The following is a 23,714-nucleotide window of genomic DNA, read 5'->3' on the forward strand; positions in this document are numbered from 1 at the left end:
TTAAAATACGAGTGTGGGTTTAAGAAACGAACGATAGTGAGTTTCTTAATAGGATCACACGAGTGTTTAATGCCTAATTATGCACAGTTACATACACTACTTTATCTAAACACATACTTAAAACTAATTAGATAAACTGTAGGTACGTCAAATGGCGTTCTCATGTCACTCGAGATCAAATATCGTGCGGTTTATATTTAAAAAAAAACATACTAAATTGACGTTTCGTATCCATAACTATTTTAATATCTATGGATACTAGAATAGACACCCACTTGAGTTATGACTGCTGTTTCAAATTTAAACTCATAACGTTACATAAAAAACAGTAATGTAATAGCATTAAAGTACAGATTTTACCTACTACTACCACAGATAAGAAAGTTGTCATAGTAAAATTGGTTGTAACAAAGTTGGTCATTTCCTACGATTTCTGAACGCATTATAGAGCACTAATGACATGTGCGTAGATAAAACTGTTTTACAGTACATACATATGGTATATGGTGCTACTTTCCCGAACTAGTGCGGGAAATAGCTCTTTCCGTGCGTACCTATGTCAAAAGTTAAAAGTGCTGTAAAACGTGGTACGATACACGTGCGAATAGGTAATTCGCAACTCGTGTCGATTTAAAACACTCCCTTCGGTCGTGTTTTAATTTATCACCACTCATAATGATTTGTCTTTTAGATGCCCAAACTATTTTTATTTTGTGAAAGAGTATTTATGATCTGTATTTAGACAATATACTTACAAATTATGTGTACCTACGTATAAAAATGCATTAAGTTTCTTACTAAAACAAAACCTACCTATGTAATTACTTAGAAGTAAAAAATATTATCAAAATTCAAAATAATATATTTATTCTCTAAACTTTACCTAAGCACCGCCCTACTTTAATTAATACCTGACATTCCTGCGTTAGTCATTATCCAATCACCAGGTACAGCGACGTTAAACATTAACTACTTAAATATACATGAATTTTGAGCTTATTAGTTATTACATGGTATCTACATCATTGCTTTGACATGATAATGAATATTCTATAATATGTAGAGTACAACACTAGCGACCTGCCCCGGCTTCGCACGGGATAGTTTAATAAACCATAACAAATTTTAAACCTAAACCTTCCTCAAGAAGGATTATTCCCACTAGTTACCACCAAGTTGTTACCAGTGGTAACTACTGGGATTTTTTTCCCACCTTTTACCACTGGTAACTACTGGGAAAAAATATTCTCAGTAATAGTTACCACCAACTCGGTTTCGTGGTAACTACTGGGAATTTTTATTCCCAGTAGTTACCACCAACATTTTGTTGAGTCAAATACTAATAAAAACAGTATAAATAGTATAGTATAAATATAGAATGATTTAATAAATAATTATACGTCGATTAATGTTTTAGTAAACTGCCTTAAAATTGACCAAAAATATTGAAACAGTTTAACCGGTACTAGTAGGTACAAAAACTATAATATATGTAAGATAATTTAAAAATCCATTTAGATTATTTTTTAAGTGATTTTATTAGGTAATTCAAAATCACTCTATATTTATACTATACTATTTATACTGTTTTTATTCGTATTTAAGTCTAACAAAATGTTGGTGGTAACTACTGGGAATTATTTTTCACAGTAGTTACCAGTGGTAAAAGGTGGGAAAAAATTTACCAGTAGTTACCACTGGTAACAACCCCTCAAGAACCGCTCTAGTGATAGGAGACATAATCCGCATCCGCATGAAAAGCCGTTCAGAAGTTTTTGAGTTTAACTATTCGCGAACATATGTACTTACAGACAGACGTGGCGGGGGACTTTGTTTTATTATACAAAAAAAGTGTAGTAATTGGCGTTATTAAAATGTATACTTGTAATTGGTATTCCACGTGTACCTAATCATAAATTAAATATATTGAATACTGTCTAGTTAATCGATTTTCACCCATGTTTCAATTTGATTAATCTTTTATCTTCTATACATATAATAAAGCTGAAGTGCCAATTCACAAACAGATGTACATACTCGTAATAGTTATTGGGATATTTTTTTGAATATCGAAAAACATCGCATTTTTTAATTTATTTATTTTAACAAGCAGAAACGTCTGCGATCGATGCTATTAAGCTTAGAATAAATTTAAAAATGGAAAAATTACTGTCTTGGGTGAGACTTGAACTCACGACCTCTGGATCGATACTCCACACATCGCTTTGGTCTACTAGTGGAGTCAATATAAAGTTAAAGTTACATTAATTGCACAGTCAAATGTTTCTACACGGGTGAATTATATATCATATTGGATACCCGGCTGCTAATTAACAACTTGATATCTGTTCCCGTTTTTGAGAAATAACATTTTTTTTATTTTATATTTTATACTACCTAAACAGTAATTTCACACTAGAGATTTTTTGAAGAATGGGCTATGAAGCTTACACGACTACACGGTCAGAATTTCTCCCGACAATAATATTAATTATAGATTTAATGAAAAAAACAATAACTTTGTAAGTTTTTCATGACCGAGAATATCCCACACTGAGAGAAAAGTTTACTATTGTGGTTAATAGTAATTGTTTCGATCATGTTTAATTTATCTGCCTGAGGAACTGCTATATTCGCAGAATAGCAGCATGATATTGGAAACAAACAGCAAATAATGTTCTACACAATTAATGGACACTTCTAGTTTTTTGACAGTAAGTGTACAAGTTATTGAAGAATAACATACTTATTTTTCTCGCAATTATTAAATCAATTTCCAGCATAAAAAGTCAATGAAGTATGCTGTATTTCCAGGCTTCCACAGAGGCCAAGTCAAACTTTGTTTAAGATGTCAAAAAGATATCATTTTGTTATCATTCGCCCAACTGTCTCGCTCGCACCAATACATATTTCATCTAGTACGAGTGAAATGCACGCGCGAATGATATAAAATGACATCTTTTATAACAAAGTTCGAATTAGCATCAAGGTATATTAGGAAAATATACCTTATGACTTATGGCATTGCGTTAAGGTTTAATAATTCAATGCATAAAGTGTCTGTGTTTATGTGAAAAATGATAGGTGTCAATTTTTATATCTATTCACAAAACGTTTAGAATACAGGATGCACAGTCAGATATAAATAGACCCTTGAAGTCTTACAACTATCTATGATACTGGATCTCAAGCTTATTTGGTTAGTAAGTACCGTCCACCAAGTTATACTTCGAATAGCCACCCGGACAAATTCCAAAGCTAATTTCGAATTTTAAAATTTGACAATTCACGAGAAGAGTAACGTAACGTCAAAGGATATGTTTGTCCCTTTTCAACGATCCTGTCATCCGATGCTTGAGTAGAGTGAAACTAAAAGAAGCAAATGTCAGCAATTCGTAACGCTTAGTTTTTGTTAGCGTTAGCGCATCGCGACATGAGAACTAGTATGAGCCTGGCCCTCGATTACGTATAATTGCAAGGAAACTTGGGATCAAGTTATCTTAGTCAATTTAGAGCAGTTGGAATTCAACTCATTGTGAAATTTTTGAACGTTTTCAAATAATTTGTTGGATTAAGTAGTAAAAGTGTTACAGTGTGTTATATATTTGTGATTTACTTACAAGGCCCTTTCATTTGGTACCCCACATGGTATGTTTAAAAGAAAAATGGTAAAAACTTTGCGTTATAGCAACTACCCTCACCACTTTCGCGCTTGTCATCTCATATATTTGTGTTCAGGATATTATACTGAATGCACTGATACCAAATATACTCATATCCGAGACGACATGAGCGTAAATTTTTCTAGAAGACTTTTCGAGAAAAGGCCAGGCTACAATATCTTTACAGGTTGATTGATACTGAGTGTATTAACACCATGTTCACCCATATCCAAGACGATATGAACGAAAAGTAACCTAAAGCCACCCTACCAACATTTTCGTAACAATGAGAGATTATTTCTTGGAAATAATGTTGTAATATAAACTCCTTGTAGAGCACCTACCTGCGAAGAGATCGTGCTGTCAAAGTTGTTAATGATTTAATATAATATTGTTAATTAACTAAAGTTTTATTAATGCATCATTTCATTTTATACACCGCGGGATTTAATAACCCGAAAGATTTAAATCACGTATTTTTGACGACAGTACGAGTAAATAATGTTATATCAACATGGGTCCAATTATATATTTTAATTAAACTACTATTTCAGTACAAATTAAATCATATTAATTTACCGCTTCTTTGTGAACAAACCTTTATTCAGAGAGTGAGCGAGTTTAATTAATCTCAAGTAGAGAAACAGAGAGCGAGCATGACATTTCATGAATCACTCCGATATCATACGATGCACGGCGAATGCAGTGACATGTGTTCCATGACAAGAAGTGTCAAGTTATGTCTAGGATCATGTTTACGTTGAAATTATTTCAATTGATTGGCACCTCAAAATACCACAAATTGTATCAAAACTTTATTAATTACTACAACAGTAGGTATAGTGCAGTTATTATTGTTGAAACTTTGCGATAAAATCTTTTCCTTTGAGTGAGGTAACCAAAGCCATTAACCATGATTATATCCGAAAGAAATCATGCCTCTTATTGTTTTAACTCATACTACAGCTGGAAAGGGATGATTACTTGAATGACCTTTTGTTAAAATATCGATCATGCTTATCAGTACGTATTTTAAATTCTCGATGTGTTGATTTATACTGAGTAAAGTAAAATAAACAACTATGTTAAACAATTACGCTTTTTTATTAATTTAATGAATTAGGTTTTCGAAGTGTGTACCACCGTTTTCAGCACAAAGATTTAATTTTAAACGGATTTCATTATTTAGGTTTACAAAAGTGTTCTTTATTTCTTCGGAAGCCGTTCGAATTTTTATTAATAATTCTTCTCCAGAGTTCACTGGTGTTGAGTATTCCTTCCTTATCTTTCAGAGTTCCCCATAGAAAAAAACCAATGGCGTTAAGTCGGGTGACCGGGCGGGCCAGGTTAGGACGTTGCTTCCACGGCCAATCCACCTCTCAGGGTATTGTTCATCTAGCCAATTTACGAACTTCTAGGCCGAAGTGGGTCCGTCGTGCCGGAAGCACATAGTTCTTCGGGTTTCCAAATCCGTACACAAAGTGAATATCCGCTAAATGAATTTTATTTATTACAGTCAATCAAATTTAAAGATGTTATCTTGCGCATATCTTGTGTGACATATGAAATATGTCATTTTATTGACATCAATTTCGTCATTTTCGTCAAACTATCAGCCAGTTATCGTAAAGGTAAATAGTTTGTACTCTCGTGATTGAGAACAGAACAAAATTTCGGTAGTGAAACCTTTTTGTAGGATATCAAACTTAATTAAGTGAAACTGGCTAATAACCATGTAGTTAGTGCGTCTGCGTGTAAAATTAGTTGGTGGCTACGTCACGCATAAGGGTGTGTTAGAATTGAGATTTTTTTACTTGTGATTTGTTTTAAATAATTAATATCTCTTAAATTAAGGGTTTTTGGACTATGTGTTATATAACTTTATATACTCTAATTAGGCTCTAAAATCGTTGGTTTAAATCTTTCGGGTTATTAAATCCCGCGGTGTATATAACCCTATTACCCTTTGAATGACCTTTTTCACGTTTTCTACAGCAATGCAGTCGACTGCAGCAATTTTGAAGCGCGACATTGCTACCGACTGCATTATTGTGGTAAATGTCAAAATCGAAGTTCCTGTCTGGATTTTGGCGTCCATTAAAAATAAATAATCAAAGGAGGTCATCGATCAAATGGGCCGGAGGACAAGCCATCGTTAACTGGTAGAGAATGCTTTATGGCATTAAGTCCGCCTCTTGTACTATAAGGTTTTTCTTTTGTGCAATAAAGATTAACCACTTTATTCATAAACTTTACGGGCCTGATTTAGTTCAATTATGTTTATCCCTTACTTACAAATACATAAGTTAAAGTGACAGATAAGGACAAACGATTATTACTATTATTAGCTAATTGAGGTTTGTAGCGCGTTTATGAATAACGGGGGTTAAAGAAATAAAATAAATACAGATGATGACAGTAATTATATACGCATTTTATTACGGAAAAAGATTTAATATTGGGTGTAAATGAAACGGGAATTGGAAATATAAAATAAAATGATATTATATTATTCATTTCCGTAAGTCAAACCATCATCTTTATTAGCATTGACATAACGCTCAACTTCGCACAAACCGTATGGTTTTTCACTAAGGAGTGATATTATATTCTCTTTACGCTAAACTTTATGGTGGGTAGACAAGTCTGTATACTTGTTTGGAACTAACTGCCACAGTCTGTCATAGCCATGTCATAGCCTCATAGCTGACATATGTGACGTATAGGAGATACCGCAATGCATGCATGCATTGCGCGTTTTATAGGAGCTTGGCCTGAGGTGTGTTAAGTAAGCGCGCAACGCATACCGATGAAACTGGGTAAGATAGTCATGGGAGAATTAACGGTCGACCGGATCGCGAACTCTCGGCTGTTGAAGCGGAACAATCGTCTGCCGCGAACATTGAAGTGAGACGGAGATATGGAAGTCGATAAAACGTTCTCTACAGTGAATCAGTACCCGCCATTTAGGGTAATTTAAATAGCTTGGATGATTTAATAATGGTTTTATTCCATACAATATTACATATACGTGGGAGATTTTTTGTTGTTACACTAACATGAGAAAGAGATTTGAGAAAGTGAAAAACAAACCCACTGTCCATTTTCTCGAAGCAACGAAAACATTTTCAAAACAAAAATGGTTAATAGTAATTAAATGGATTAATTTACGTGAGAGATTTTTTTGTAGGATATAGTAAATATACAGAGCTTAATTAACATGTAATTGTTATGTACACATAGTTGTTATTTTTATAAAAAAAAATATTTTTAATAAAGAAAATTATTGGGAGCTGGTTTTGGTGTCAAGCTGGGAGAAAATATAAATACATAATGAGTATATGTTTGAGAACTGCATATTAAAAAATCTCGAGTGTCGGATTCATGTTTTGATATATTTTTTCTATTTTAATAATAGTTTGGATTTATTAAAACCATGTGACATATTTTGTGGAGATTTTTTTTTTAAATATAGTATTTGCAACATAGGTTATCACATCTCAAAAAATCTCTAGTGTGAGAATTCATGTAGAGCTCTCATACATTATGAACTGTGCTGACCCGCCTATACCGGCTTATCGCCCGCGCAAATCATGTTTGGCTCTGGTTTTACCTCAACGTAAAAATGATTTCGGTTTAAAAGACCACAATGAAAAGTTGCATTGTAGACAATTTAAAAAGGGAGATAAAGTATGGTTCGGATGGTTTACAGAAAGAAAACAGTTTTGGACTTTAGGTTTAATACAAAATATAAGGTGACTTCGGCAAAGTTGCGGACGTTTTTAGGTGGGTTGAAATGATGTTGGATTTATTTTCTCAGCTTGTGGATAGGGTATGGACATGATTCAATTACAGAATTGATATAGTCTGGCTACTGAAATATTACACAAATGTTTGGCGGGAAATTCAAAAAATCTTGGGCTGGTCACACTTTGTGTCTTAATTTAATTTGGAATTAGTCATTTCGCACCCCAAATACTTCCCACCCAAACTAAGAAAAACTTGTACAGTCAAGTGTAAAAATATGGGTGCACTGCACACATCATACTCAAAAATATGTAGGTACCTACCATAGCTCGTATGTCAGCGAATTAAGAACCATGGGACATATTTTTAAATAACTTATATGCACCCATATTTTTACACTTGATAATACTATACTATGGGTACTAGGCGTCGATATACTCCTATATAGATAAATACATACTTCTATCCGTTCTTTTACACACATGGGTATCCTATCTGGACCATACCCGCAATTAAACCGCAAATACTTAGTACCATTTTCACCGAGAATCGGAACGGGCGTGATGTTACAAAACAGATTTTGCATTTGCAAAATGAATGCTTCGTATACTTACCCTTTAATAAAAAAAACCTTGGAAGGCCATTCGTACACCATTAATAAACATGATACTCCCACCTAAACTCCGCCGACATTTCGTACAGTGTTTTCAGTCCTTGCCTCCGGGTACGCCTACTACAAACGGGAGCGGAATTGGACTTTTATTTTGCTATAAAAAGCCTTGTCACATGCCGCAATACTGCAAATTTATTGTAATGCTCAACCGTCCACTTAACATTTCTATGATTTATTTGTTATACATATATATTTCAAATCGCAAAATTATTTCGTTAAAATTGTATAAATACTTAGCCCTTAAGGATGACTCACGTTAGACCGGGCCGTGTATGGGCCGGAGCTTCCGGGGCTTACAACTGGTGCCTACAACTTAATCATGGTAAATTGTTTTCGGAAAGTAACCTTAACTTACTGCACGTGTTTAACAAGCCACATGATGTCGCGTAGATCGCTCCTCGCATAATAATGTGTAATTTACATAATTACAAAAAACCGGACAAGAGCGAGTGGGACTCGCCCACCGAGGGTTCCGTAAAAAATTAACTTATTTTTTATTTTGTTAAAATAGTTTTCAAGTTTATATAGGTACGTCTCAATAGTCTAAAACGACCCTACTTTCCAAATTTCATAGTTCTAGGTCAACGGGAAGTACCCCATAAATTTTGATTTCCTTGAGAGTGTCGAAATAATATAGATTTTTTGCGACAACATAGATGTTTGATTTTTTGACAGCTTCAGGGGACTGTAGACTTGAATATATGGTTTTAATTACAACTAGATACCTCGACGCGTTCTTGAGATAAAGGGTATTTACAGACAGACAGACGGACGGATGGAAGGACGGACAAATGGAGAACAAAGTGATCCTACAAGGATTCCGTTTTTAGGGTTCCGTAGCCAAATGGCAAAAAACGGAACCCTTATAGATTCGTCATGTCTGTCTGTCTGTCTGTCTGTCCGTCTGTCTGTCCTTCCGTATGTCACAGCCACTTTTCTCCGAAACTATAAGAACTATACTGTTGAAACTTGGTAAGTAGATGTATTCTGTGAACCGCATTAAGATTTTCACACAAAAATAGAAAAAAAAAACAATAAATTTTTGGGGTTCCCCATACTTCGAACTGAAACTCAAAATTTTTTTTTCATCAAACCCATACGTGTGGGGTATCTATGGATAGGTTTTCAAAAATGATATTGAGGTTTCTAATATCATTTTTTTCTAAACTGAATAGTTTGCGCGAGAGACACTTCCAAAGTGGTAAAATGTGTGTCCCCCCCCCCTGTAACTTCTAAAATAAGAGAATGATAAAACTAAAAATAATATATGATGTACATTACCATGTAAACTTCCACCGAAAATTGGTTTGAACGAGATCTAGTAAGTAGTTTTTTTTTTATACGTCATAAATCGCCTAAATACGGAACCCTTCATGGGCGAGTCCGACTCGCACTTGGCCGCTTTTTTTCCTTTTGAGGTAAACCCTAAAAAGAAGATATGTAACCCTATCTATATCTATATCTAGATGACAAGTTTTTTTTTTGACAAGATGAATAGTATCAGTCGATCCGGTTTGGTTTGATGATCAAATGTCAGTATGGGACTCATAGCTTTGAAACAATTTAAACGTCAGAAATTACAGTCAAATTCTGTGAATCGTACTCTACGCAAGTAACGCCTCTAATTCGCACTTGATCGTGACCTCACGCTCGAGTTGATGTCATCTTGAAGTATGGAGAACAAGAAAAGCGTATTTACAGTGAAAAAATGTATGATAACAAGTTGCAGAAGCCTGTGTAAACTGGCGTATTACGCGAAAAATCATATTAAATCTTAGGCTGCGATATAGGTCACTCGCAATATAAAATAAGGTACGCAATTTGGCGTTTAAAAATCCTATTCAAACTGTCATTGTGCTTGTTTAGTTTGAAATCCTAAGCTTTACCTAAATACACGCTTTAAAACATCCCATTTAACACAACGTGCCTTAACAACAATTTGTAAATGTACACCTTAATATATGAATGGGTCACTGAATTTCAATATTTTCTTGAAAATTTGTTCTTAAATGCCAGCAAAAAACATTTGAATTAAAACCTTAAAGATGTTCCCCTAAGTTATTTTTTGACTGAGGAGTCGTGGAAAAACGACGTTGTTCTTTAGAAGGGGCATTTGGACGAGTGCCAGAGTCTAAAATCTCAAACTAAGCCGTGAAATTTTAGCCTGAGTTACACTAAGCACAAAATCACCCGATTCCTAATGTGTTTTAGATAGCTTGGATTGCAATTTGAAGAGCTATCTAGTCAATAAGAATAATATATTGGTTGTAATTTGTTGGTTGTATACTGAATATTGCTTTTATATCTAAATTACTGTTTACATAGTGGTTCTGACACAATTTATATATAGGGTAAACTCTAGTTTCTAGTCTAGTTAGGGTCTAGTTTTGTGTCTTCTAAGACACAAAATTTAATAACACCGACAAGAGCCCACTTCTTAAATACCATATGATGATGAGACTCAAATAATTATTTTTTATAAGTTAATATCGATGACACTTCCTCAATTGCTCTCGTGCTAGAGACCTAAGCGTTTTAAGGTGCACAAACTTTTCTGCTGACTGAAACACAAAAAAATACTTACCACACAGCCGCGAGGAGGATTACTACCTGGCGTTACAATAATGTAATCAAACTTAATGGGATGAAATAGGTCCTATTTCTTGTTCAAAATTGTCACTCTAAAATCCATCGCACCAAATCAAGTGAAAAAAAACTTAGCATCAAATTACTTTGCACCCTTGCACCTTAGTGCATGAAATACAACTTTACCCACTGATTTCAAAGAATAAAGACTACATTTCTGAATGGGAGTGGTAAAAAAATATTTTGTCCGAGCATAATATGTTTATACATAAATTTTAACTAGATTACATGCTTATCAAAGATCCAGTTCAAGAATACCTATTACGCTTTAATGGAAGATACCGCTAAATAAATACCGGTTTTCTGGAATAAAATATTCTTATACCTACGATAAAACCTCTCTGCCGATGCCGGGTGATTCGACGGTAAAGTAATTCCGGTATAAATATTCTCTTATAATTATTACTAAATAGCTAACTTGTTTTAATTTTCAAGAAAGTTACTCTCCCATGGGATAAAATAGTGATTATATGAATTATTATTAGCTTAAGTAAGTTAAGTTAGTGTGTAATTTTTATTATTATTTTTGGGGTATTTTTACTTACCTGTCCATGTTCATGACAATGGATGAATTAAATTATATTTCTAGTTAATTTGTTTTCAGTTAGATGTAATCAGACAAAAGATCAGAGATGTACAAAATGGTTTTAAAAAAGCATTTAAATACAAAATGCAAAATACTTTTCAGATTTACTATTTCAAATGCAAAATACCAAATAGTTTTGCGTTTTGTATTTCAAATGCTAAATGCAAAATAGGTATTTTCAAAATGCTTTTTCAAAATAAAATACCTTTTGACCAAATCTCAGATATTTTTGTTTATTTTAGGTATTTATCATGAGAATAGCCATAGAATAGATAATGTTTGTCATTTTCGTTTCACATTGACACTAGTCAGACATAATAGCCGGTTTAGACTCTCGTGGCTCGCAAGCTCGTCGAGCTAATATAATTTAAACACTAACGGCACGGCATAAGGTTTATAACCGAATGACAAGCCGAATGCGAGTGTGTCGAGGCGAGCCACGAGACGCGCCGGGAGCCGAGCCGCGAGTCTAAACGGCTACATAACGGCTATAAGGCGCGCACTCTGACCAAAGAAAAAAACCGGCCAAGTGCGAGTCGGACTCGCGCACGGAGGGTTCCGCACCATCAACAAAAAATAGAGCAAAACAAGCAAAAAAACGGTCACCCATCCAAGTACTGACCCCGCCCGACGTTGCTTAACTTCGGTCAAAAATCACGTTTGTTGTATGGGAGCCCCACTTAAATCTTTATTTTATTCTGTTTTTTGTATTTGTTGTTATAGCGGCAACAGAAATACATCATCTGTGAAAATTTCAACTGTCTAGCTATCATGGTTCGTGAGATACAGCCTGGTGACAGACGGACGGACGGACGGACGGACAGCGGAGTCTTAGTAATAGGGTCCCGTTTTTACCATTTGGGTACGGAACCCTAAAAAAGGGCGCGCATGGCTAGCAGACGCCTATATCGGTCAAATTCGGCAATACAAGCGTTATTCGTTCATTTCATTTTGTTTGACTGGTAATGTTGGCTAAACTTAATCACAAAGTATTTTTCATTTTGAAATGAATATTAAAAATGCAAAATACATCTCGAAAAGTATTTCAAATAAAATACAAAATGGTTTTTACTAAAAGGCATTTAAATGCAAAATACAAAATAGGTATTTTGCATTTTGTATTTGCATTTTAAATAGAAGTATTTCAAATAAATCGCATCTCTGCAAAAGATTAAACGTTATGACTTGTTTTGCTTACAATACTTAATGAAATCATTGAACTATAACCCAATAGTAATTGGTCAATCGTGATTGAATTGTCTCTATTAATTCTGTCAATGATTGACATCTGTAGCATGAAGGAAGCTTCATGAAACGGGTAATTTTCGGCGTAGGCTATACAAATCTAAGCCTATTCGAAATCGCCATTGTTGTCTTTGTAAACATTTACACAGCTGGCTTTGAGCACGTCGATCGACTGTTGTTATTTTAGTAGGTAGGCAAATCAGGCTTTAGGTTACTTTCCGTTCATGTCATCTCGGATATAGTATCGATGCATTCAGTATGATGCCCTAAACACAAATAATAATATATGAGATGACAAGCGTGAAAATGGTGGGGGTAGGAACTGTGACATCATAAAGTCGGCAGTACAAAGTTTTTTCTTTTTCTTTTAAACATACCTTCTGGGGTACCAAATGAAATGGCTTTGTGAGTAGATTACAAATATATAACATACAATAACATTTTGACTACTTGGTCTACAAATTAGGAGAACACGTCCAAACATTTAACAATGCAGAGTTGACCTTGTTCTTGTTGTGTGCCATAATTTTACAAAATAATAACAATCCTTATTGTGTATATAATCAAATATTCATGTGTGTAATCAAAATTATCATGAATATTTTATGTTTTCCATTGTTTGCCTTTTATAATGACTTAAAGCTCATCGTACAAAGCGCTCAAACATGGCGAAGATTAATTTTAAAAGGAACCTGATCTCCTTGTTTTTCTTTTCTCCATAATCCCTTATAGCTGTGTGAAGCGGGATTAAAAGCTCAGGAAGGGCCTTTAACAACTGTTACTGACTTGGGTTTGTTTACCTGCTTGGTGCCACAACGGACAACCGCTAAAACAATTTCAAAGCTGAAAGAAATTATTGTAATTGGCAAAATAATAAAGAAATTTATAAAGTGTTTTGTTTAATATTCTACTAAAATTGACAATTTATAGTAATCATCAATTTAAATATCAACTATATCAAGCGCTGGTGGCCTAGCGGCAAGAGCGTGCGACTTGTAATCCGGAGGTCGCGGGTTCAAACCCCGGCTCGTACCAATGAGTTTTTCGGAACACATGTACGAAATATCATTTGATATTTACCTGTCGCTTTTCGGTGAAGGAAAACATCGTGAGGAAACCGGACTAATCCCAATAAGTTTAGTTTACCTAGTTAGTTTACCCTCTGGGTTGGAGAGTCAGATGGCAGTCGCTTTCGTAAAAAACTAGTGCCCACGCCAATTCCTGGGATTAGTTGCCAAGCGGACCCCAGGCTCCCATGAGCTGTGGCAAAATGCCGGGACAACGCGAGGAAGATGATGAAGATGATGATGAATTTAAACATCAATATTTATGTAAGAGCCGTGATGTATATGTGGCGGCTTGTTTACAATGTGATTTCCTCGTTCCGGAAAATCAGATCGGGCTCTATTGTGTTTATTTTCATCTAATTACAATTTATCAATAGTCATTCGTACGAATGCTCTGTGAATTGGCGTAGCGTAGCGTCAATTGTATCGGTAAAATATTACTTGAAGGCATGTAGTAGAAACTACCGTAAAACGGGGTGAGTAGGTTTCGCGGGGAGAGGTGGGTTATGAATGGGGAGAGAAGGTTTAAGAGGGGAGTGAGAAGGCATTTTAAGGCTACAAAAATAATGTATTCCAATTTAAATTGGAGCTATAGTAATACGCATAATAAAAAAAAATCGATCCAACAATCTTCCAAAATCACCTTTGTATGAAAACCCCTCTCACTCCAAATACGAGGCACTACGGGATGAGGTGGGTTTTCCTCTTTATCGTCAAAGTTATGAAATGGAACTACCCAAAATAAAATAAAAACTAAAATACAAACGTCCGGAACACTTATTATACACACCATTCAGTTTTCATATGTAAAAATAAAATGTTATCGAGGTTTGAATTTCAGTTTTGACCCTACTCACCCCATTTTACGGTACTGTATTATTATGCCAGTAACATTTAAGCTAGACTAAGTGCCTATTATTTGACCTAATACCAAATAAAACTAGAACAGAAGTTCAGAAACTATCTAAGCTAAGTTTGGTTCCTCACAACTACTTAAATTAGTTAGGGGGTAGAAACAATTTGGACCTATCTGCGGTGCAGACATAGATATTTGATTGAATTGTCTGAGTTTATGCCGGGATGAATTCGTAATAGGTAAGGAAATGAATGGTAAACGACAGTAGAATCACTTTCGTGAATCTGTTGTCTTATCAAGGTGACTCAACTTTCAACTTGTAACTTACAATTGGCTTATGAATAAATAAAAAAATAAAATAAAATAAAAACTTTTTCATGCTCTCTTATCAGAAATATATTTAGGTTAAATTCAGTTGGAATGTAAGGGCGTTAAATTATAGGTTTACTAGCTGTTGCCCGCGACTTCGTACGCGTGGATTTGTATATTGGTGGTTATATATTCTACATTAGCTTAGAACATTATGCAGCAAGAGATTGCGGTAGGACGGTTAATCATTTCTTAATTATTAATATTATACAACGCATGAGACTTGTCTTTCACAAACTACGAAGTTTCAAGCCCCTAACTGAATAAAATTGTCCTCGATGTAATCCCTCTAAACCCCCTTAGAAGATTTTCATGTCCTCTATTTAATAAAACCTACTACCTAACTACCTATTTACGAAGTTTCAAGTTCCTAGCTTTAAATAAAATTTGCACCCTAAGACGAACTTTCATCCCCTTTTTAACCCCCTTAGGGGTTGAATTTCCAAAAACGTTGCAATTACTTTTTTTGTAATCGGCTATTAACCTTTCTAAGAAGTTTCAAAGCATTTGTAATGGATTCAAACATTCAACCCCTGTTTAACCCTGTTAGGGGATGAATTATACAAAACGCTGAAATTACTTTTCCTGTATTATAATAATATCCCGAAATACAAAGATTCAAGTCCCGCGTTCGAAAAAATGTTTGATATCCATACAAACTTTCAACCCCTTTTTCACCACTTTAGGGGATGAATATTCAATAACGCTGAAATTAGTTTTCTTGTATTTTAATAACATATATATTTACGAAGTTTCAAGTTCCTAACTTAAAATAAAATTTGAACTCCATACAAAATTTCAACCCCTTTTTAACCCTGTTAGGGGATTTACAAAACGCTGAAATAACTTTTCCTGTCTTCTAATATTATCCCCAAATACAAAGATTCAAGTCCCGCACTCTCAAAAATATTTGATATCCGTACAAATTTTCAACCCCATGTTTTACCACCTTGGGGGATGAATTTTTAAAAACGCTGAAATTTGTTTTCTTGTATCTTAATTAAATACCTTTTTGCAAAGTTTCAAGTTCCTAGCTTAAAATAAAATTTGCACCCTAAGACGAACTTTCATCTCCTTTTTAACCCCCTTAGGGGTTGAATTTCCAAAAACGTTGCAATTACTTTTTTTTGTAATCGGCTATTGCCTTTCTAAGAAGTTTCAAAGCATTTGTAATGGATTCAAACTTTCAACCCCTGTTTAACCCTGTTAGGGGATGAATTATACAAAACGCTGAAATTACTTTTCCTGTATTTTAATAATATCCCGAAATACAAAGATTCAAGTCCCGCGTTCGAAAAAATGTTTGATATCCATACAAACTTTCAACCCCTTTTTCACCACTTTAAGGGATGAATATTCAAAAACACTGAAATTAGTTTTCTTGAATTTTAATAACATATATTTTTACGAAGTTTCAAATTCCTAGCTTAATATAAAATTTGAACTCCATACAAACTTTCAACAACTTTCAAACTTTTTACAAAACGCTGAAATAACTTTCCCTGTCTTCTAATAATATCCCCAAATACAAAGATTCAAGTCCCGCACTCTCAAAAATATTTGATATCCGTACAAATTTTCAACCCCATGTTTTACCACCTCGGGGGATGAATTTTTAAAAACGCTGGTATTTGTTTTCTTGTATCTTAATTTAATACCTATTTGCAAAGTTTCAAGTTCCTAGCTTAAAATAAAATTTGCATCCTAAGACGAACTTTCATCCCCTTTTTAACCCCCTTAGGGATTGAATTTCCAAAAACGTTGCAATTACTTTTTTTTGTTATCGGCTATTATGCCTTTCTAAGAAGTTTCAAAGCATTTGTAATGGATTCAAACTTTCAACCCCTGTTTAACCCTGTTAGGGGATGAATTTTACAAAACGCTGAAATTACTTTTCCTGTATTTTAATAATATCCCCAAATACAAAGATTCAAGTCCCGCACTCTCAAAAATATTTGATCTCCGTACAAATTTTCAACCCCTTTTTTACCACCTTGGGGGATGAATTTTTAAAAACGCTGAAATTAGTTTTCTTGTTTTTTAATTTAATACCTTTTTACGAAGTTTCAAGGTCCTAGCTTAAAATAAAATTTGCACCCCAGGACAAAGTTTCATCCCCTTTTTTACCCCCTTAGAGGTTGAATTACCTAAAACGTCGCAATTACTTTTTTTTGTCATAGGCTATTATGCCTTTCTAAGAAGTTTCAAAGCATTTGTAATGGATTCAAACTTTCAAGCCCTTTTTAACCCTGTTAGGGGATGAATTTTCAAAAACGCTGAAATTACTTTTCCCGTCTTATAATAATATCCCCATATACAAAGTTTCAAGTCCAACACTCACAAAAATATTTGATCTCCATACAAACTTTCAACCCCTTTTTCACCACCTTGGGGGATGAATTTTCGAAAACGCAGAAATTAATTTTCTTGTTTTTTAATATAGTACATTTTTACAAAGTTTCAAATTCCTCGCTTAAAATAAAACTTGCACCCCATACAACCTTTCATCCCCTTTTTAACCCCCTTAGGGGTTGAATTTTTTAAAATCGCTTCTTATCTCTTGTACACTTTATAAATTCAACCTAGTGTGCAAATTTCAACTTTCTAGCTTTTGTAGTTTCGGCTCTGCGTTGATGAATCAGTCAGTCAGTCAGTCAGTCAGGACACTTGCATTTATATATATAGATAAATAACATCCCAAAACTTAAGCAGTGGCACTTCCCTAATTATGAGAAATCCAAATTGTTAACTAAATTTTTAAGTCATCTTATAAAAGTTATTTTTCTACTCCCGTACTTTTATTTGTCATTTATAGGGTCGTGCACACACCTTCAAACCCCTATCTTATAGTTGTCAAGACTAGTTTATTCGCCAAAAAAGTATTTGTGCATACACGCAGTATCTTTTTGGCACTTTTACGATACTTCGTGTAATCACCACTTAAAAAATATTGTATGAAATACATTTTAATTATCACACATAATTTTAATTGTCATCTCTTACAGATGAGTGAACCAAAGACATGTTTTTTTATGAATGAATGAATCATTCTTTTCCCGCCCGTACCGGATTCTTCGCTACTTCTTGAATGAAAAATATTTGTAAAATTTACAATTTTATTTCAAAGCAAGTGCTTGGTCGTAGAAAAAGTATTGTATGCAACGTTGTTTAACTGAGTCAAAATATACTCATGGCGTCTTTATTAACAATTTTCGGCTTCGCCTTAAATTGTTACTCACGCCACTCGCCTTTTTTGACCTCTCTTAAACAACGGTTGCATAAAATACTGTTATTATATAAGTTGATACTTTAATAGATTAAGTTATGTTTCATAATGTAAATTTTATTAAACAGATTCGTCTGCGAGCGATACTATAATTTTTGATATTAAAGGTTAAATGCTTGCGAATCATTCCATTCCTTCCTTTTTGCGCACACACGCTTCTGGTAAGCTTCCGTAGCTCAGTTGGTTAAGAGCGATCAGACCGTTATTCGGAAAGAATGCAATCTCATTCCTTGCCGGAAGCGGTGAAATTTAAATTTTTCGTGTAATATACAATGATATTATATAACCATAGATACCTATCTATACTCATACATGAGGAGCACAAAAAATACTTCCATATTTATTTCTGTGCCTACGAAGAAATCTGTTATTTTTGCTTAGTTTTCTTATTACATCCATCTTTGTCACACTCGTTGTTAAACATAAGGTCGTCTCTTTCTCTTTCGGTGTGCGGGAGCTCGTTAGCACGTGCACATTTCTCGCTTGTCCAGCCGCGTCTAAAGGCAACTTGTCCAATTTGTCACAAGTTAAGCGCTTCAATTTTTGAACGCCTATAACCTATCTAGAGTTATAAATCATTGGTAATATAAAAAAATACATAATGTAATAATATGTTGCGATTTATATGTAAATAAAGCACAAATGAATATTCTTGCCACATGTCACAGTAATTTTACCGTTTAAAATATAAGTCCTCAGTTACGTCTAATTAATTACTTTTATAGGTATCTATATCTAAATATACCTACTTAACATATTTTATATTATATCTGCTGTATCCTGTACCACTACTTCGAGGTACTTACCCGACAGTTGCCTTAATTTTGTGTAGGCCCGCCAATCACCGCGACACCAGAACACCCAAATTAATATTTATTGTGTTATGTTCATAAGAGCCTTGAAAGGGAGGTACGCAGTCCAACGTAATTGTTACAAAACTTGACTCTATTTCCGGTTTCCGGTTTTATTACATTAAGTAAAGTAGGAAATTGAGTTACACACTTAACTTTGCCATTGCTGCAAAATACTGGTAAAGATTAAAAATATATTTCAATTGCCTTTTAAAAATAATAATCTAATTATTAATTATTCGTGTTTACCCTTTGTCCTTAGCTACTCGTAATAAGGGAAAAAACCTGACCTAAATACTTGATATTATTATTTTTTCATGTTATAAAATATTGAAAAGGATAATGCATACATTTCATATTTTTCTGTGCATGTTGTACGATATTTAAACGGAAAACATAATTAATATGATGCAGGTTACTACTTTAAAGAAAGAACAGCATTGGTCAAATTCAAACTCTTGTGTTAAAAGATTACATTCTGATTACCTATAAACTGACGACGACTGGTCTGGCCTAGTGGGTAGTGACCCTGCCTGTTAAGCCGCGATCCTGGGTTCGAATCCTGGTAAGGGCATTCATTTGTGTGATTAACACAGATATTTGTTCCTGAGTTGTATATAAGTATGTATTTGTCTATATGGGTCAATTTTTGAAGAGGGTGTTTTTTCGACATTTGTATGGTAATTTTATATTTTTGGAAAATTAGATTAATTATCATCGTTTTAGGAAGGATTCTTAAGAACAAAAAATATACTGTACGAGGCACCACTCTATTTTTTATAGTTAGCTAGATATGGACGTTTGAAGATCGACATTTGTATGGCACTATTTAGCAATTTTTAAGGCGCTTTTGACATGTATATCGCATTTTTTCGACATTGTATGGCAGTGTCAACATTTTTATGTCACTATTTATTAAGTTTGTGGCATTTGTAAGACCCTGATGACATTTGTATGACGCCTTTTCGACATTTGTTTGGCACTATGTCGACATTTGTATGCCACAATCGACATCTGTACGGTCAAAATAGCCGTACAAATGTCGCCAATAATATTTTTTGGCGAAATTTCTTACACAATATAACCGATTCACTTATTTATTTTAGTATATATTTTAACACTATATTTGCAACTATTATTATGAAATACACATTTTTATTTCGACTGTGTACCAACATATGAAGCGTCCATACAAATGTCATTGTAGTCGTACCAAAATATATCGAAAGAGATTATTACCTGTTTTTACATAAATAAAACTGTTTCCGCGTACACACTTAACGGTGATCGACACCCAACTAACCGTACTATTGAGTCGTAAATTTAATCTAATCGTTATTCAATAGACAAAGAAGATTTTGGGGGGTATCTTTAGGTCATAACAAAACAAGTGCCGCGCGGGACAACGATAAAAAGGCTTCCCTTGTTTTGTTAAATAACGCAAAAATTTATCAAAGTGATTAAATAAATTCTCTAGAAAATGCTCTTTATAAAAATATAAAGCTACTAACAATACGTTGCCTACATCCAAAGTTATGATTTTTTTTATTGGGCTATGCCGCCACTGGGACAGGCGAAAAACGGCAAATTTCGCCGTTTTTGGCCCTTCGAATGCGATTTTCTCAGAAAGAAATAATATTTAAGGTACAGTAGTACAGTATTTTTAAAGTTTATAATACACTGAATGAAAATATATACATATCTAGTGTTTAAGTCCTATGGACTTCGAGTTTTAGCCGTGGGACAGCAAAAAATGCCTATTTGAAAATTGACCCATATAAGTAAGTATGTATATCGTCGCCTAGCACCCATAGTACAATCTTTGTATGTATTTAAGTACATACCTATTTGTATATTATATATATCGTTGTCTGAGTACCCACAACACAAGCCTTCTTGAGCTTACTGTGGGACTTAGTCAATCTGTGTAAGAATGTCCTATAATATTTATTTATTTATTTATTTTATAAACAAACAGATTATACTCGTATTCTGTGTAACGATATACATAATTGTAGTAGTGTTGGGATTTGCGTTTGATGGCCGTAAAGAGTCCGCCGTAAACAGTTCTTTAAAGACAGTAATTCAATTAGTTATTATAATCGAATTAATTGAATTATAATGAGATTTGTAGTCTAATTAAAAGCAAATCTATATAAATGCACATTATTTCCACAGAAAGAGCCAAATGAGAACAAATTACACTCTCGATTTAATACGCTGTAATTTTTGTTGTTTGTTCGCTGTAATTTGATATTTGTATTACTTAAATCATCATTTAAAACTCTGTATTAACTGGAATACATAAAAAACGTTCGAAGCCACATAAATATATTGTTGCAATAAACAACACATTTAAAATCATGGTTCAATTATCTCGATTGAAATTTCATCCCAGTCCGTCTGCTACTACTTTATCATGCATAACATCCATAACAACCATTGGATAATCATTTTGAGCGTGAAATTTTTTGCGCGAGAATACAGTAAGTACACAAATTATGAATTTTCCAATGGCTAATATTTATGTACAGTCACCATCAGATATATCGGTGCAGCCAAGGCGCTCACAAACATCTGAACACGCCTCTATTGTTTAGGCGATAGAGTGCGTGTATTGATATTTTTGAGCACCTTGGCCGCTCCGATATATCTGATGGCGCTGTACCTAGATACACTGATTTAAACTTTTACGATTGTTACACATTATTAAATGGTATAAGTAATTATAAAATAAAACACACACACACGACAACACGACAACTGGCGTGGTTGCGTAGTGGTAAAAACGTGCAATCGACGAAACTTATTTGCCTACGTTTTAGACCTCACATCGGTTATCCGTAACCACAGCGATTTATTCGACCGACATTGGCCAACCTCCACATTCTACAATTTCCCTGTAATCATGCCCGATAGCTCAAACTTTACTCTTCGTCAATTTCATATCCGCTGGAGCCCATATTAACTGGTTCGATGCTTGTCGATATCCGGATTATCCTTATTTGGGAATGACACTAACAAGGGTACCGTTTTCTGCCCTGTCGCCGGCGATCCGGGGGGTTAATTTTTAATGGCCTCTTATATCTTTGGTGGGCGAATCTTGATAGCGTACATAGAATCGCCCACATAATCGTAGCTGATAATTAAATATTTCAATAATTCGCGTGAAAGTGTGCTTTGATGTATGCGGGGCACCTCTATATTATTACAGTTCAGAAATAGTTCCTTTTACTTTGGGTTTATAGAAATCGATTAGACATAGGTACATATAAACACAGATCAATGTTCACAAAAATAAACGATATACCGAAAACATGACATTTGCTCCGAGAGACAGACTTAGGTAGGTACTTATAGTAGGTATGAACTAATGGATGTTGTTAATATTAACCCTCGAACTAAACTACGAATAAATCCTAAAACTGTTATTTTTTTACGCAATTTTTTATGTACATAGGTACTCAATTTGTTTTTATTTTTTTTTAATTTTGTTTAGAAATTACATAAATTTTCGATGATGGCGGCATTTACCCTCATTACTAATCAGTAATCACTGAGTACAAGTGTGAGGTATTATAATCATTGGTTCACTGAACACTGCAGACCTGGTTCTCGCAGAATCTTAAACATTCAACACGCACTAACCCACCTGTTTGCAAGCAAATAACACCTGGCGGTCTAGCATGAGTTGCGTTCTCGCGCGCGACTCCATACATCTGGCGCGACTTCAAGTATGGAGTCGCGCGCGAGTACGCAACTCATGCTAGACCGTCTGGAAGGCTGATGCCGGGAATTCAAACCGACGTGCAAACAACGAGCTAATTATATAAATACTTGATTACTGATCAGGCCTTACAGGTTTTGGCCTTTATAAGGATATCATCATAAACTCCAAAATAATAACGCATATATTATATTTTCCTCCAGTCCGATGAAACCCGCAATTAAGAATACCTAATGAAAAGGGTAATTTTATAAGAAAATGTCCACAAACGTGATTTTCATTGTTCTTGCAAATATTAACTTCATTTTCACTGTTTACACACACATCTCGAAATAGGTACCTGAAAACCGTATTTAATAGGAACAATATTATAGAGTATGCTCATCGCCCAATATTACTTGAGTCCTCAATCTTCGTCTTAATAACCTAATCATTTCTAACAATAGGTATGTAATCGGGCATCGCACTAAATTAATAATCGCTAATATGTTCTACTAATGGAGATTACTTGGGGGTTAACATAGTAAGTAAGTAAGTAATATTTATTAGCACAAAAATTAACAAAATATAATAACAAAACTTCATTAAGACGAACAGAAAATTGTGCTAAAAGATCCTCACTCATGTTGATGTCCCGCAGTGAGCCTTACTTAGGACATACAACGAGACGCTGATTTTCTTGTTTTAAGAATGCGTTAATATTTTGAAAAACATCTAGGTACTCGTAACTAAGTATGATGTCATAATTTAGTTACTTCTGTACCTAGTCTTAAAAAGTAATCTATCATTTCTTTGGTTTACACAGTCATCTAACAAAAAGCACATACTGCTCAATTTGTAGATCCTGGGCACTATTATTGCCATACACGTGCCGGGAAATATGTAGATACTATTATGTTTACGAAACCAATTAAAATACTACGACATGATAAGGTTATAAAGCATGAATATAAATAATTACGTCTTTTGTGAACGAACTTTGAACAGATACAATTTAAT

General features: G+C 34.2%; 1 long non-coding RNA gene across 1 annotated transcript in view; it reads right to left on the minus strand.

Moving 5' to 3' along the window:
* LOC134658847 (uncharacterized) overlaps positions 1-23,714 on the minus strand; it is a 367,332-nt gene that overhangs the window by 270,242 nt on the left and 73,376 nt on the right. The gene's annotated exons all lie outside the window — the stretch shown is intronic.

This window comes from Cydia amplana, chromosome 2 (assembly GCF_948474715.1).
Source record: "Cydia amplana chromosome 2, ilCydAmpl1.1, whole genome shotgun sequence".
NCBI classification, from domain to species: Eukaryota; Metazoa; Arthropoda; class Insecta; order Lepidoptera; family Tortricidae; genus Cydia; species Cydia amplana.